Source organism: Myotis davidii, unplaced genomic scaffold, assembly GCF_000327345.1.
Source record: "Myotis davidii unplaced genomic scaffold, ASM32734v1 scaffold370, whole genome shotgun sequence".
In the NCBI taxonomy this organism is placed as follows: domain Eukaryota; kingdom Metazoa; phylum Chordata; class Mammalia; order Chiroptera; family Vespertilionidae; genus Myotis; species Myotis davidii.
In genome coordinates this window covers 17,347,751-17,361,130 of record NW_006288615.1, presented here as the reverse complement: position 1 = coordinate 17,361,130, position 13,380 = coordinate 17,347,751, and the positions used below count along the sequence as shown (strand labels likewise).

Below are 13,380 nucleotides of genomic sequence, written 5' to 3'. Positions count from 1 at the left end.
CGGAACAAAAGCATGGATGGAGTGTTTGTGTGAACTAATATAAATTCAAAGTAAACATCATTACATAAAAGTTTTATTCATTTCAAACGGGCCGGATCCAGCCTGCGGGCCGTAGTTTGCCCACGGCAGGTATAGGATCTGTATGTGAAAAATGGCAATATTTTTGAAGTACATAAGACAGCTGACTGAACGTAGAGACATATGACATTATGAAAAATTCAATTATGAAGACTTATATTCTCTGCAAATTAACTTGTAAGTGTGCAGTCATTACAATAAAAATTACTATGAGGTTGTTTACAGATCATGGGAACAATGATTTAAAGTTATAGGAAGACTAAATGAAAGAATAAGCAAGAAAATATTATAGTTATATGCTTTATATTAATAGGAAGAGGGCTATATTGCTCAATTAATGACTATAGAATGATAATTAGTTGGCTAAGTAGAAAAGATCAGTTATATCTTTATTCCAAAAACAACAGAATTAATTTTTTTTAACATATCAGTTATTTAATCGGGTTCTTATAAGAAATTCGGAACACCAGTTTGTGAGGATAAAGCCCATTGGTGAGAGCGAACAGAGAGCGGAGGTAGCCCTGGAGCTGAGGAACAGCTTTGATTTTTGGCAGAATTTGTGAGTCCACAGCTTTCTGGTCAACCTTGCGCTGATCTGTAATCTCATATTTCTCTTTCTCTGTGTCGAAGATCTCGCCCTCCTGGTGTCTGGGCTTACGCAGCTGCTGCTTCTTAAAGTAAGCATCATTGAGATGTTTGGGGATTTTCACGCCACTGATATCAACTTTGGTGGAGGTGGCGATTCTACGAGAGGAGCTCGATTGAGGGACAGAGGTCCAGTCACAAGTAGCAAGCCCTGCCCAGCTGCTTCAGGAAAACCACCCTCTTGCCTCTGTGGCACCCGGTGAGGATGATCAGAATGGTTCAGGAGGGATGCTGGCCGAAGGGTTTCTTGCCATGGCTCAGCAGCTTTTGAGGCACACCTTCAGGAGGATAATATCTAGGCATTTTGCGGAGTTTCACCACTCGGGTACCACCATTCTTGTCGCCACCAACTGGTTTTGTGACAGTAGCAAGAACTTTCTCCTTCTTTTTCTTTTCAACCCTGGATTTAGGGGCCGAATACTTCCTCTTGTACATGGCCTTTCGTGAATACATAGCCGACCGGGAGTATCTGCCAATTCCTCTGACGAGGACGGGGTTTTGGCTGCAGTGGCGCTTCCCCTTCTTAGGGGCCTTAACCTTGCTGCAGGCATCGGCTTTCTTCTTGACTTCAGGTTTCTTCTCCTTAGTATCCGGCTTCTCAGTCTTCTTTTCACCCACCGTCTTGCAAGATGGGAAAGAGCCTACCTTATTTTTAATATAAGCTTTAAGGATATGAATAATTTAAGCACTATTTTAGCTTTAATGCCTCAAACTGTATTAACACATGCATTTCACAAAATTTGTGAAACAATCATCATTATCAAGTTCCAAATTAAACAACACATTTCATACAATTCACCACAAATCCTGCCTTTAATATGTATATACAGATTCAAGATTGAAAATGACTTATCTAGCCCGGCCAGAGTCACTCAGTGGTTGAGCACTGACCCATGAACCAAGAGGATCTGGGTTTGATGCCCAGTCAGGGCACATGCCCGGGTGGCAGGCTCAGTCCCCACTAGGGGTTGTGTAGGAGGCAGTAGATCAATGCTTCTCTCTCATCATTGATGTTTCTTTCTTTTCCTTTCCCTTCCTCTCTGAAATCAATAAAAATAAGTAAATAAAAATAACAGAGAAAAATAATCAAAATAACCAAAAATATATTGTTTGAATACATTCTGATTGGTCAACATGGTGGAATTTCATGCTGTCATCACAAAACTCTGTTTTGGAAAAAAGTGTAATGAAGTAGGGAAATGCTCACACTATAATAAGTGAATTAAAACAGGATCTATAGTGGCCAACAGGCCTTCCCTGATCTGATTCGTCCCACTCCACCCCCATTCCAGCCCCGTGCTCCACTCTGCCCCTCACTCCACTCCAGCTACCCTGGAGTCCTGAATGTTTTCCAATATGTCTAGTATTTGTAGCCCGAGGACTTGGATCTTGCTCTTCCCTTTGCCTGAAACACTAACCCAGGATATCTGCATGGCTGCCCTTTCCCTCTCTTCACTTTCTGGTTGGATCTGACATTATCAGCCAGACCATCCCTGGTTACTCAATGTAAAAATAGTAGCCACTCCGTACCACACTCACTGCCACCCCATTCTCCCTGCCCCCTCCCCTGCCTTATTTTTCCCTATAGCACTTATTGCTTCCTGGCACAAGACATATTTTCATGTGTGTTTATTTACTGCCTGTCTCCCCCGGAGGAATGCCAGCTCCATGAGGACAGGGAACTTATCTGTTAGTTCATTGCTGTATCCCCAGCACATAGTAGGCCGTCAGTTAATACCTGTGAGATGAGTGAGTAAAACATCTAACTATATCAATGATACTATATGACTTTTGTACAAAAACCTTAGGTTGTTATTTTAAAATTCCATGATTTGCAAAGATCACCCAAAACCCGAGCTGGCCAAATGTTCCAAAGTGTAAACAATTCTATTTTTTTAGTTCTCATTTTTTCCATTTTACAAATCTGGTGACTCTTCCACAGGGCTCTATTTTATCAGCCACTGCCTCCTGGTGTTTCCTTCCTCAGCCTTCCTCACTTCAGCAAGCACCTCGATGGTGTGAAATTTCTTTTGGGGGAACTTCTCAGTTTACAAAAGCAGCTTTTTACTCTCCATATCCAGTGTCCTTGGCCCAGTACCAGCTTAGGAATTGCCACGCCTTCTTCCTTTTCTTAGATCATCTCCTCCTCCTCCTCTTCCTCCTCCTCCTCCTCTCTGTCCTAGCCCAGTCTCTTCCTTATGTTTCTTCCTGGGACCTGCATCGCCAGGTGCCTAGAGGCATGAGGGAGTAGCCTTTCACAGGCCCTTGGGCCTCTAAAGGGGAGGGAAGGTCACTGGAGGGAAGGCAAGGTGACAGGGCACAACTGGTGTTAATCCCCTAAGAGACTCCATTGCAGGGCTTACCTCCAGAGTCCCACCAGCATGGCGCCGGGCAGCTGGCCCTGTGAGAAGGCCATGTCCCAGCAGCCCCTTTACCCAAAAGGGGCCTGAGCTGTCAGAGTCTTTGGCCCCAAATCTCAGGCTCCCTTGCTTATACTCTCATGCACTTTCCAGTCTCGAGTATCTAGCTGCACGAGGTGAATGAAAGGTTATCACTCGTGAATAGGCACTGTTGTTGCAGTTTTCTCAGCGCCTCATTTATTTAAAAATAATTATCCAAGTACAAAAAGCAGCCATCTCTCGACAACCAGAAGCACGCCCACAATGACGGGGTGCACAGACCTGGGCCTGAAGGAAAGGTGCCATCAAACATGACAGGGTCATGCTCCTGCTCAGGGCATCAGTGGATGGCCAGTGTTTTCAAGGTGAGGCGGACGATACTCAGTTATTATTTGTAGACTCAGTGGGGAGGGCCTGCAGGCTGGGGGGAAGCCAGCAACAGCCAGGGACAGTGCTGCTGGTTTTGCTGAGCAGAGATGACTTACTGCGGGTGGGGGGAGTGCGGCCTGGGGGTGGGGGGATGCCCTCTCACTGGCCTCGTCAATCTGGGTAACGGGTGGTAGTCGTATCTTCTTACAATGTGCAGCATATTGTTGAGTAGTCCCTGGTACTTCTGAACTACAGTGGCCCAGGAAAGAACCTCAAAATGCATCCACTGCCCCAGTCCTGTCTCTACTGCCATTTACAGATCCTCGAGCCCCCATATTGGGCTTCTCCTCTGCACTTTCTGAACGTGCTGGGCATGCCTCTACATATGACTCATTACAGATGGGTTATATATTCATGTGCTGCTTTCCCCTCCCAGACACTGTGTCTTAACTCACGTTTGTGGGTGCAATGTCCGGTACATAGGAGGTGCTCAATCAGTAGTTCATGAACCTGTTTTGGGGCCTGTCTTTGAAAGTTCACTTTAAAACATTCCAAACAATGGTGATTCCTTGGAAAATGTTTCACTTAGAGCAAGACTTCCTGGGAATACTTCCTGGGAATTGCCTCTTTCTGAGTCTTCACTGAAGAAGGAGTCTTCGGGGCATCAGAGACAGTGCCTCTGACGGAGTTTGTTACTATTTGATGCAATGATCGTTGTCACAATGGAAGTCTCTCACATGTGCCTAACACGTCACAATTTAAAGCCCTTCCAATTTTCTTATCGCCTGATATTATGTGCTAATCTCTATGCCATTATCTGTAAGGGAGCATATTTTTAAATCTTATAAAAATCAAATGCCCTTTGTGATTTATCTGAGTGCCTTTTTTTTAGAATTAAGCACAATTTTTTTCCATTCAACACAAGTTACTGCATATCTAGAATGTGCCAGGCACTGTGTAAGACACTGTGTAAGACACAGAGATGAAAAGTCACAATTGCGCTTAAATTAGAGGCACTGACACAAAGTCTAAGGACTGTAATACAGCGGTCGTGAGAGGCCATGGGAGCACTGGGCAGGCGTGCTTGATTATTCTGCCCGTAGGGAAGCAGGAGGGCTCAGACCAAGGTGCTGATGCTGGTGATGCTGAGGATGAGGATGCTGGTGATAATAGTATCAGCAATACACGGGGCTTACTACAGGTCAGGCACTGCTCTGGGTGCTTTGCACATATTATCTCACTTAATTCTCACATCCACCATAAGAGGTGGGGCTCTTATTTCTGTTTTATAAATGAGAAAATTGAGGCATTCGAAGATTAGGTAAGTTACCCAAGATTGTAACAGGAAGTGGTGGAGATTATCTACTGTTTCTTGGGTTTCTGGACCAAAAACAGCAGCAATAATACTGGCAAAGAACTGGTCTTCTGCTACTGCCAAACCCCACTTTCCCTGGTCCCCCTCCTGAGGGATAGCCCACTTAGTTCTTGAGTCAGACCTTGAGCTTGGCAGTCCAGCGAGGGCCTTGTCCAGACGGCAAGCCTGACTTGTGGCCCGGGCCCTGTGCTCCCAAATAGCTCACCACAGGTAGAATGATGGTTAAGATAAGGGATTTCAGTCAGACAATCTTGGGCTAGACTTCCGATCCTATCAATTCTCAGATATTGACCTCTGAGCCTTAGGTTCCCCAGCTGTAAAATAAGAATAATGGCCATATCTGTGCGTCCATGGCCTCACCTGTCAGCTGCTTCTTGCACACACACCCACCCTCTCCTCCCTGCCCCCCCACCTCCACACAGAAGATGGGGCCCCAGATGCTGAAAACGAGCCAACCTGGCAGCCAACCATGGAGTTCCCCATCCTGATCGCAGCCATTGTTCTATTGCTGGGGGTGGGGGTGGAGTGCAATGGGCCCTCTGGCCGGGAGGAGCAGGGGCTCTGGGGCCTTCAGTAGACATCTGCCGCGGAGACTTCCTCTGCCTTGCTGTTTGGAGACAGGGCTTTTCCTTCAGACGCTGACGTGAACGCAGCTGAAAGGAGCTGCTTCATGGAAACAACAGTTGGGACGTCTGGAAGGCTGGCAGCGGGACTGGAAGTGGGCCTTTCCCGGGGTTGCGTCCCTGGGGCACACCTCAGAGAAACCTCGGGGCCAGCAGCACACTCTCTGTTTGTTCAGGGGTTTCCTCACTGAACCCGCGGAGGAAACAGCTTTGCAAGGGAAGGGAAAACATGGGTTAGGCAGGGTACGCAGTGGGCCTAATGGAGCCCAAGTGGCTGCCTACAAATTGCCTCCTGTTCAGTGCCAGGGGGTCACAGACCACAGCGCGGTGCCTGCCCTGCATGGGCTCCACGCCAGCTGGGTGACTCCAGGCCCTTCAGAGGGGCCGGCTGATGGCCACCACCTCCTGGGAGCACCTGGTCCCTTAGGGGAGGCCGTGAATTCTTCCCAGCTTCCCAAGCCCCTTAAGTGATTTCTGAGAGGAAGACATTTGTTTGTGACAGAACTAGCTGTCTCTTCACTCACTTCACTCCACTCCACCCTTATCCTTGATGAGAGGATTTTGTTATGTTTTTTAAGCACAATAAGACACCACAGTTATTCTGTGAAAGGTTATAATATTAGCAAGAGAGAGGCCCGGTTGTCTAATGAGAGCTCCCCTCAGAAGATGGGATTCATGCAGCATTTCCAGAATGAAGGGTGCACTTCCAGAGGCCTCGTGGCTCTGAGGCCCTGAGGCCCGGCAATGCTGGGAAGGGGCTGGGTGGACGCATGCAGGCACAAGGTGAAAGGAGCCAGGGAGAAATACCCAGGAGGCAGAGCTTGACTCTGTAGGCACGGGATGGCAAGGTGACCTGAGTGGAAGGAAATGTATGGTTTTTTCATCCTCCGTACTCAGCTACCCGTGATCAGCTACGAGAAACATCAGATTCTTTCTAGAATTGGACTGTGGTTTAGGGGAGGGGACAGCAGGTCCGCCTCAATTCAATGGCCCGAGTGTCTCCTGTGCGCCAGCGCCTGCCTCCTGCCGAGGAGACAGGAGGCCCTGTGGGTGCTGAAGGGCTGCAGCTCTCACTGAGGGCACCACTCCTGCAACAAGGATCAGACAGCAGTGATCGGAGGACCAGCAAGAGCCTGGGGGGGAGGGGGGCGGTCAAGGGAGGTGTCACGGAGGATGAGTCTCCCCCTGCCTTGAGGGGTGGCAGGATAGAAGCAGGAGATGGGACTCGGGCTTGGGCCAGGGACACAGCATTGCGGAGCTGGCTTTCACCCGGTCTGTAGCGAGGTCTTGGGGGAAACTTGTGCTGCCATGAGGTCCTCTTTCTGGCCAGGGATTACTGGCTCCTCACCAGTCAGTGCGCCAGACTGGACCCAGAACTGAAGGCTACCCTGAAGGGGGCGGGCGATCTGAGTTTGAGGGCTCAGGGAACTCTCTGGATTCTGGGCTCTTTGGCATCCTGGCAAAGAGCACCCCTTGTACATATATACGGGAAGTAAGGGAAACTGAAGCAGACGCTGGTGGGAGCTCAGGAAGGTATTCGCTGGCCGGGGAAGTAAATGTGCACCCACGGCGAGTGCAAAGCCTCTACCCAGACCCTTTGCGGGAGGAAGTTACAGCCGAGCAAGGAGCAGGCGGCTGCACTGGGCTGCGCTCAAGCACGTGGCCCTGCTCTGAGAGGTTCCGCGGGGGCCCAGATGGCTCCAGAACGCCTGGTGAACCTCACCAGCTCGGATGTTCAGGTCTGCAAACGTCCTGGTCCCTCCTCCAGGGACTTCACCAGATACAGCATCATATGACCTGGACTGTTCTATGCAGGACCAACAATCCCCCAACCCCACCCCACCTGTTCATCTGACCTTCCGGCTCATGGGCACATTAAACCTCTTAAAAATGTGTTTGCTTTTATGTTTATTTCCTTTGAAACTATTTCAAAAATGTGTTCTTTTTTATTTTCTCCTTCAAGAATTTTGTAAGAAAAAAAGGGTTTAGAAATGGTTGGTGTGGATAATGAGAAAAGCAGGATTGGGTGGGTAGCTGCAAGGTCAGGAGATTTGGAAGAAGAAATTTTCGTTTCTGCTGTCATTGGACCCAGTAGAGAAATAGTTGCAGTTATTCTGAGAAATGTGAGCAATGTAGAGGGATTTATTAGCCCCCATTGCCAAGTGCATCACATACAGTAACTTACAGTCATGAGACGATTTTACACATAATTAAGACTGTCATTTTGGAAGAAGGGAAAGTTTGTCAGAGATTGATCTTAGATGACTTCAGCTAGCATTTGCTATCGGGCCTCGTGTACCAGGCATCTTGATGTTAGAGCTGAAAATACTCTGGTCTATAGGACCTAAGGGGAAGGATAGGAGGATGAAAGAGTTTTCATGAGTTGAGCAGCGGTCTTTAGGATTCAGTGCAGTATTCGGCTTTAATAAGGCCATTATTGTCATATTCTCTTACATTCCAGACTGTGTAGAATTTACAAAACGCACTCTCAGAAAGTCAATGTGTTATTGCATTTCTAAGTTGGTTTGTTTTAGAGATCTGAGCGTGTATAACTCAAATTCTGTGTTAAGGCCTTTGATACTTAACATGTTTATTTTAAATTTCCAATTTAAAAAGTCTTTTTTTAAATTAAATTTATTGGGGTAACATTGACTAATAACATTATCTAAGCTTCATGTGTACACTTCTGTAATACAGCATCTGTATATTGCATTGTGTGCTCACTAACCAAAGTCTAGTCTCCTTCCGTCACTGCATATTCCGCACTCCCCCCCCCGCATTACCCTCTTCAGCCTCCCCCACCCTCTTCCCCTCTGGCAGCCACCAAACTGTTGCCTGTGTGTATGAGTTGGTTTGTTTTTGATTTTTGTTTTATATCCCACGTATGCGTGAAACCATATGGTTCTTGTCCTTTTCCATCTGACTTAATTCACTTAGCATGATATTCTCAAGATCCAGCGATGTTGTTGCAAATGGCAGTATTTCACCATTTTTTACTGGTGAGTAGTATTCCACTGAATATATGTATCACGTTTTCTTTATCCAGTCATCTGTGATAGGGCATTTAGGTTGGGGAAAAGTCCTAATAACAGAATCTTTTTTACTTTTATTTTCCTGTCAGAACAAAGCCTTCTTAATGTAAAACTTTCAGCAAAATAATTACTTTTCCATTTCCACATTGTGCTGAATACACACATGTCTTGACCCCACCTCTGTTTTTCAAACACATTGTATGTAGCTGCCATAGTTCAGGTCTTATCATCTCTCCCTTTGATTCATGTAATTACATAACTACTTTTCTTACCTCTACCCTTATTGCCTCTCCTATCCATTAACCACAATGTTGTCATACTGAACTTTGAAAGCACTTGTCTAAGAAAGTTGACAATACAGAGGCCAGGATGTGAGCAATCTCAGAGATGCTGTCGGTGTGAATGGTGCAGCTCTTTTGGAGCAATATGGTCGTGTCTATCATAGTTACAAGAACAGACATCCTTTGACTCAAAGCTCCACTTCTAGGAATTTATCCTACAGATGTTCTGTATATGCATATATGCAAATAGGATCTCAATTATGGCACTGTCTGTAATGACAGAATATCAGAAACAAGCTAAAGGACCATTGGTAGGAGCTCTTGAAACGAATGATGGTAATTAGATGATGGAATTTGTAAGGACAGTTTGCTGGATGCTACGGGATAATTCATTCCCTTTGCCTCCTCTTCCTGGTTAGTTGGTGTTGATCCCTCCCCCACTTCCAGGAGTGGACCCAATCAAGCTATCACATCTCCCTGGCCTCAGAATGTTTCATGTAAAATGAAATCTTGTCCAATCAGAATAAGTCAGAATGGATCTGAGGCATGGAACAGCTGCAGCCATGAGGATCAAGTTAGCACTTCATGCAAAGGTTACACCTGGCCTCAGCCTGGCCTCCTTGCTCCACCTCTGGCCACTCCCTTCCTCCACCCTGGGCGTCAGCAAGGCAGGATTGCTGGTGCTTCATCTTAGAGCATGCTCATTGGCCTCTCTGCCTTTGCACATGCTGTTCTCTAGGCTCTTCCCTCTGACCCACCCAGGGAACTGCTGTCATTCTCTGGGACTTTCCTTCCTGGGTGCGGCCATGGTCCTTGGTGCCTTTCCCTTTCTCGCTATCATCACATTTTATTGTAATTATTTGTTTATACCTACGCCACCTGTTATTCTGTGAGTGAGCTCTCTGAGGGACCTGTGTCCCCCTGGGCCTCGGGCACAGTGCTGTGACATGCTGGGAAGAGGTACCTCATAGCTGTTGAGTGAACAAATGGAGGTAGGTTCAGATCCCAGCTATCCTTTTACTAAACTGTTCAATCCCTTTGAGATTTCTGTTCTCTGTGGCTTTAAATTCTTATCTATTCTTTGTCTCTCTGCCCAGGAGCAATTAGCCAGGTTGTAGCAGAGCTAGGGTTTCCAGCCCAGCCCAGATTGCATGTCCTCACTCCTACAGCTCAGGGGAGTCCTCTTTCACTTCACCAAGGGTGCCGCTGAGAGTCGGAGCAGGTCCGATGACCACTCTTTGTCTGCTCCGAACATACACAGTCTGTCGTGAAGTGTTCATCCAGTTCCTAAAGCTGAAGAGGCTGGGAGAGCAGAAGAGAGAGAAGAGAATTTGTAAAACTATAGTCAGTCACTTGGGTGGCCATCCCATCCAACAGCCTGCCCTCGGTAAGCCCCTGAACCTGGAGACTGGTACAGGAGCTATTCTCGGGGAGTCACTATGCCTATTAATTAATTACCACGCCCAGGAGAAACCTGCCAACCGCACATGAAATCAACGAGGCAGTCTTTCTAGGAAAGAGGCCCAGTGAGGTACATTCTCATCCATACAGAGAAGCCTGCTGGGCTTGCTCTGGGAGGAGCTGACCTCCGCCCGGCCTGCCACTGCTGGGCCATTGCAGGTGCCCAGGGGAGACCAGGTGGCTGTTGTGCGGGCTAATGATGCATAAGACAAACGAGTCATCAAGCCCATTTCTGGTTTCCGCCTTCAAGAGCAGTGATTGGTTTAGGGTGCTCGCTGTTGGTGTCAAGGTGTTAGACAACAGTTTCAGGGCTGTTAAGAGCCTACAAAGTGTCTTTGTATGAATCAGGAAAGAAGTCTCACCCCTGGGCTGACACAGCTCCACACCAGGGCACAGGGCTTGCAGGTTGGAGCTGCCTCTGTCCAAAGAAAGAGTGCTCATCAGTCCGGGTACAACTCCACGCCGGGCACCAGATCAGCGCCCACTCGCCTCCTCAGCACATGAATTGTAGCCATGCTTGCAGCCCAGAAGGCATAGCGTGGGGGGCATTTGGAAAGGAGAGGTAAGAGAAAAGTGAATTGTAACTTAAGTAGGGTAGGTTTTCTCAGAGTATGCAACTCCATATCAGAGTTACCCAGAGTCCTTGAGGAGAATGTGTATTCCTGGGACCCACTTCAGAGTAACAAAATTAAACGCTCTGAAGCGGGGTGGGGGAGGGGGACAGGAGGGCAATCTAGATTTTTAGTCAGCCTCTTAGATGAGTTTAATACCTGTTAAACCCTGTAGACTGCTAGCTTAGCAACCGTTCTGTCAGTAGGCCTCGGGGTCTGCCTATCTGACGGGACAGAGCACAAATAGATGGCGCTGTCTCTGTGCTCTGCAATGTCCTCTCCTCCTGTGTCCTTGAGGTCTTCCCAAAGGCTGCTTGTCTGGGTTTGGGGCTGAGGTCATTGTTTTTCCTGGCACCGCTGCTTCACTGTTTCTAAAAAGCACATTTACAAGTATCAGCTTTTAGGATAAAATCTCGAGGAATCTTGAAAGAAAGAGTGAGTAAGACTCAGAGAATTGCACACTTGTCTTTCCTCCTCAGCCTCAGGCTTCTCCTACCTCCTGGTTCCGCGGTGGAGAAGGTTTCAGGTGACCCATCTCAAGGAAGTCTCCTGGAGACACAGTTTGCCTCGTACACTAAGGTTAAATCACTGTATTCTGAATTCCCAGGGGATGGTCAGTTTGCTTTGTTGAACGGGTATTTCTGTCATTTGGAGTAATGCTTGAAATATGAGTGTGACCAGCCCATATCTGCCTCTCTTCTTCTATCTGGAGAACTTCCCCGGAACAGAATCGCAGCTGAGGCCACATGTGCTTATGTACACTGTAGATGACAGACACCCCCGGTTCTGGGCTCCAGGGCAGCTTACACACTCAGCCTCCCTTGGTTGGGGGATGAAGTCATTCATAAACACCGTTTAAAACAGTGGTTCTCAACCTTCTGGCCCTTTAAATACATGTAGTTCCTCATGTTGTGACCCAACCATAAAATTATTTCCGTTGCGACTTCATAACTGTCATGTTGCTACTGTTATGAATCGTAATGTAAATATCTGCTATGCAGGATGGTCTTAGGCGACCCCTGTGAAAAGGTCTTTCGACCACCAAAGGGGTCGCGACCCACAGGTTGAGAACCGCTGGTTTCATACTTTAGGCAGCATGTTTGCATCTCCTCACCCCCAGTGTGATGGTATTGGGAAGTGGGGCCTTGAGGAGGTGGCTAGTCATGAAGGTGGAGCCCTCATGAATGGAATTAGTGTCCTCGTGAAAGAGACTCAGGGAGCTCCCTTCCCCCTCCCCCCAGGTGAGGACACAGTGAGAAGATGGCCATTTACAGCCGGGAAGCAGGCCAATCCCAGACACTAAATCTGCAGGCGTCTTGGTCTTGGACTTCAGCCTCCAGAACTAGAACTGTGAGGAATACATATCTGTTGTCTAAGCCACCCAGTGTTTGGTATTTTTGTTATGGCAGCCCAAACGGACTAAGACATTCACATCGTTGCCCAAGTGCCAAGCACCAGTGCAAGATGCACTAGTCTTGGGCCCATGCCCTGCCTTCAGGGAGTTTAATTTAGACCCCCAAGGTCCGTAAGGTAAGTGTAAAATACACAACAAAATTCAAAGGCTATGTAGGGGGAAAGCGGATAAAATATCTCATTAACCATTGTTTATATTGATTACATGTTGAACTCATAATATTTTAGGTATATTAGGTTAAATAAAATATATTGTTAACATTAATTTCACTGTTTGTTTTCACTTTTTAATGAAGCTGCTAGAAAATTAAAAATTGCATGTAAGGCTCTCACTGTGTTATTATTGGACAGCACGGCCCTGGGGGGCGGGAAAGGTAAGTAATTGTTGCTCATGGGCAACGTGATGACTGTTGGGAAGGAGAGGGTGAGCGAGGAGCAGTTGGAAGGAACCTAACTCAGCCTTGGGAGCTGACTAGATGCTGAGTAGGAGAAGGTGCAGAGTGAGATGATGAGGGGTGCAGGGGTGACAGGTGTGGTGCATTTGGGGAGCTGTAAGCAGTTCAGTGAGGCTGTATGTGAATGTGGGGAAAATAGACTGAAGAGGGAGTGAGGAAAGGGTCAGGATGTGGGGAGAGGGACTCTGGTTCTCTCTGGGGGAGCTATGAGCTTTTTCTGGACATAGAATTGGAGGTGTTAGAGATGAATGAGTATTTTCTTCTCTTTCCACCTGGGTGAGCAGAACAGTGGGGAGAAGATACTCAGCAGTATTGGGGATGGGAGAAAGGTGTTTAAGTGTTTGCCCCTTTGCCGAGTGTGGAGCTGACGAATAGAGCAAGTGTCCTCAATGAAATTACATACATGAAAGTGCTTTGCAAGTGTAATGCCCCTGTATATGGATTAATTTATGATGCTTAATTGCATTGATCTTGTTATAAATATATTGAAATGATAAATTCTATCTTTGGGAAAACTGGAATATTTGCTTCATATTTTAGCCCATTTTATTTTTAGAGGATGTGATTTTTAGTAACAGCAGTCTTAAGGATAATAATAATTCTTTTTAAAATTCTTTATTGTTTAAAGTATTACATAT

At 46.9% G+C, this 13,380-nt stretch overlaps 1 pseudogene; it reads right to left on the bottom strand.

Annotated features, from left to right (window-relative positions):
• Window positions 1-491: 491 nt before the first annotated feature.
• LOC102771424 overlaps window positions 492-13,380 on the bottom strand; it is a 71,977-nt pseudogene continuing 59,088 nt past the window's right edge.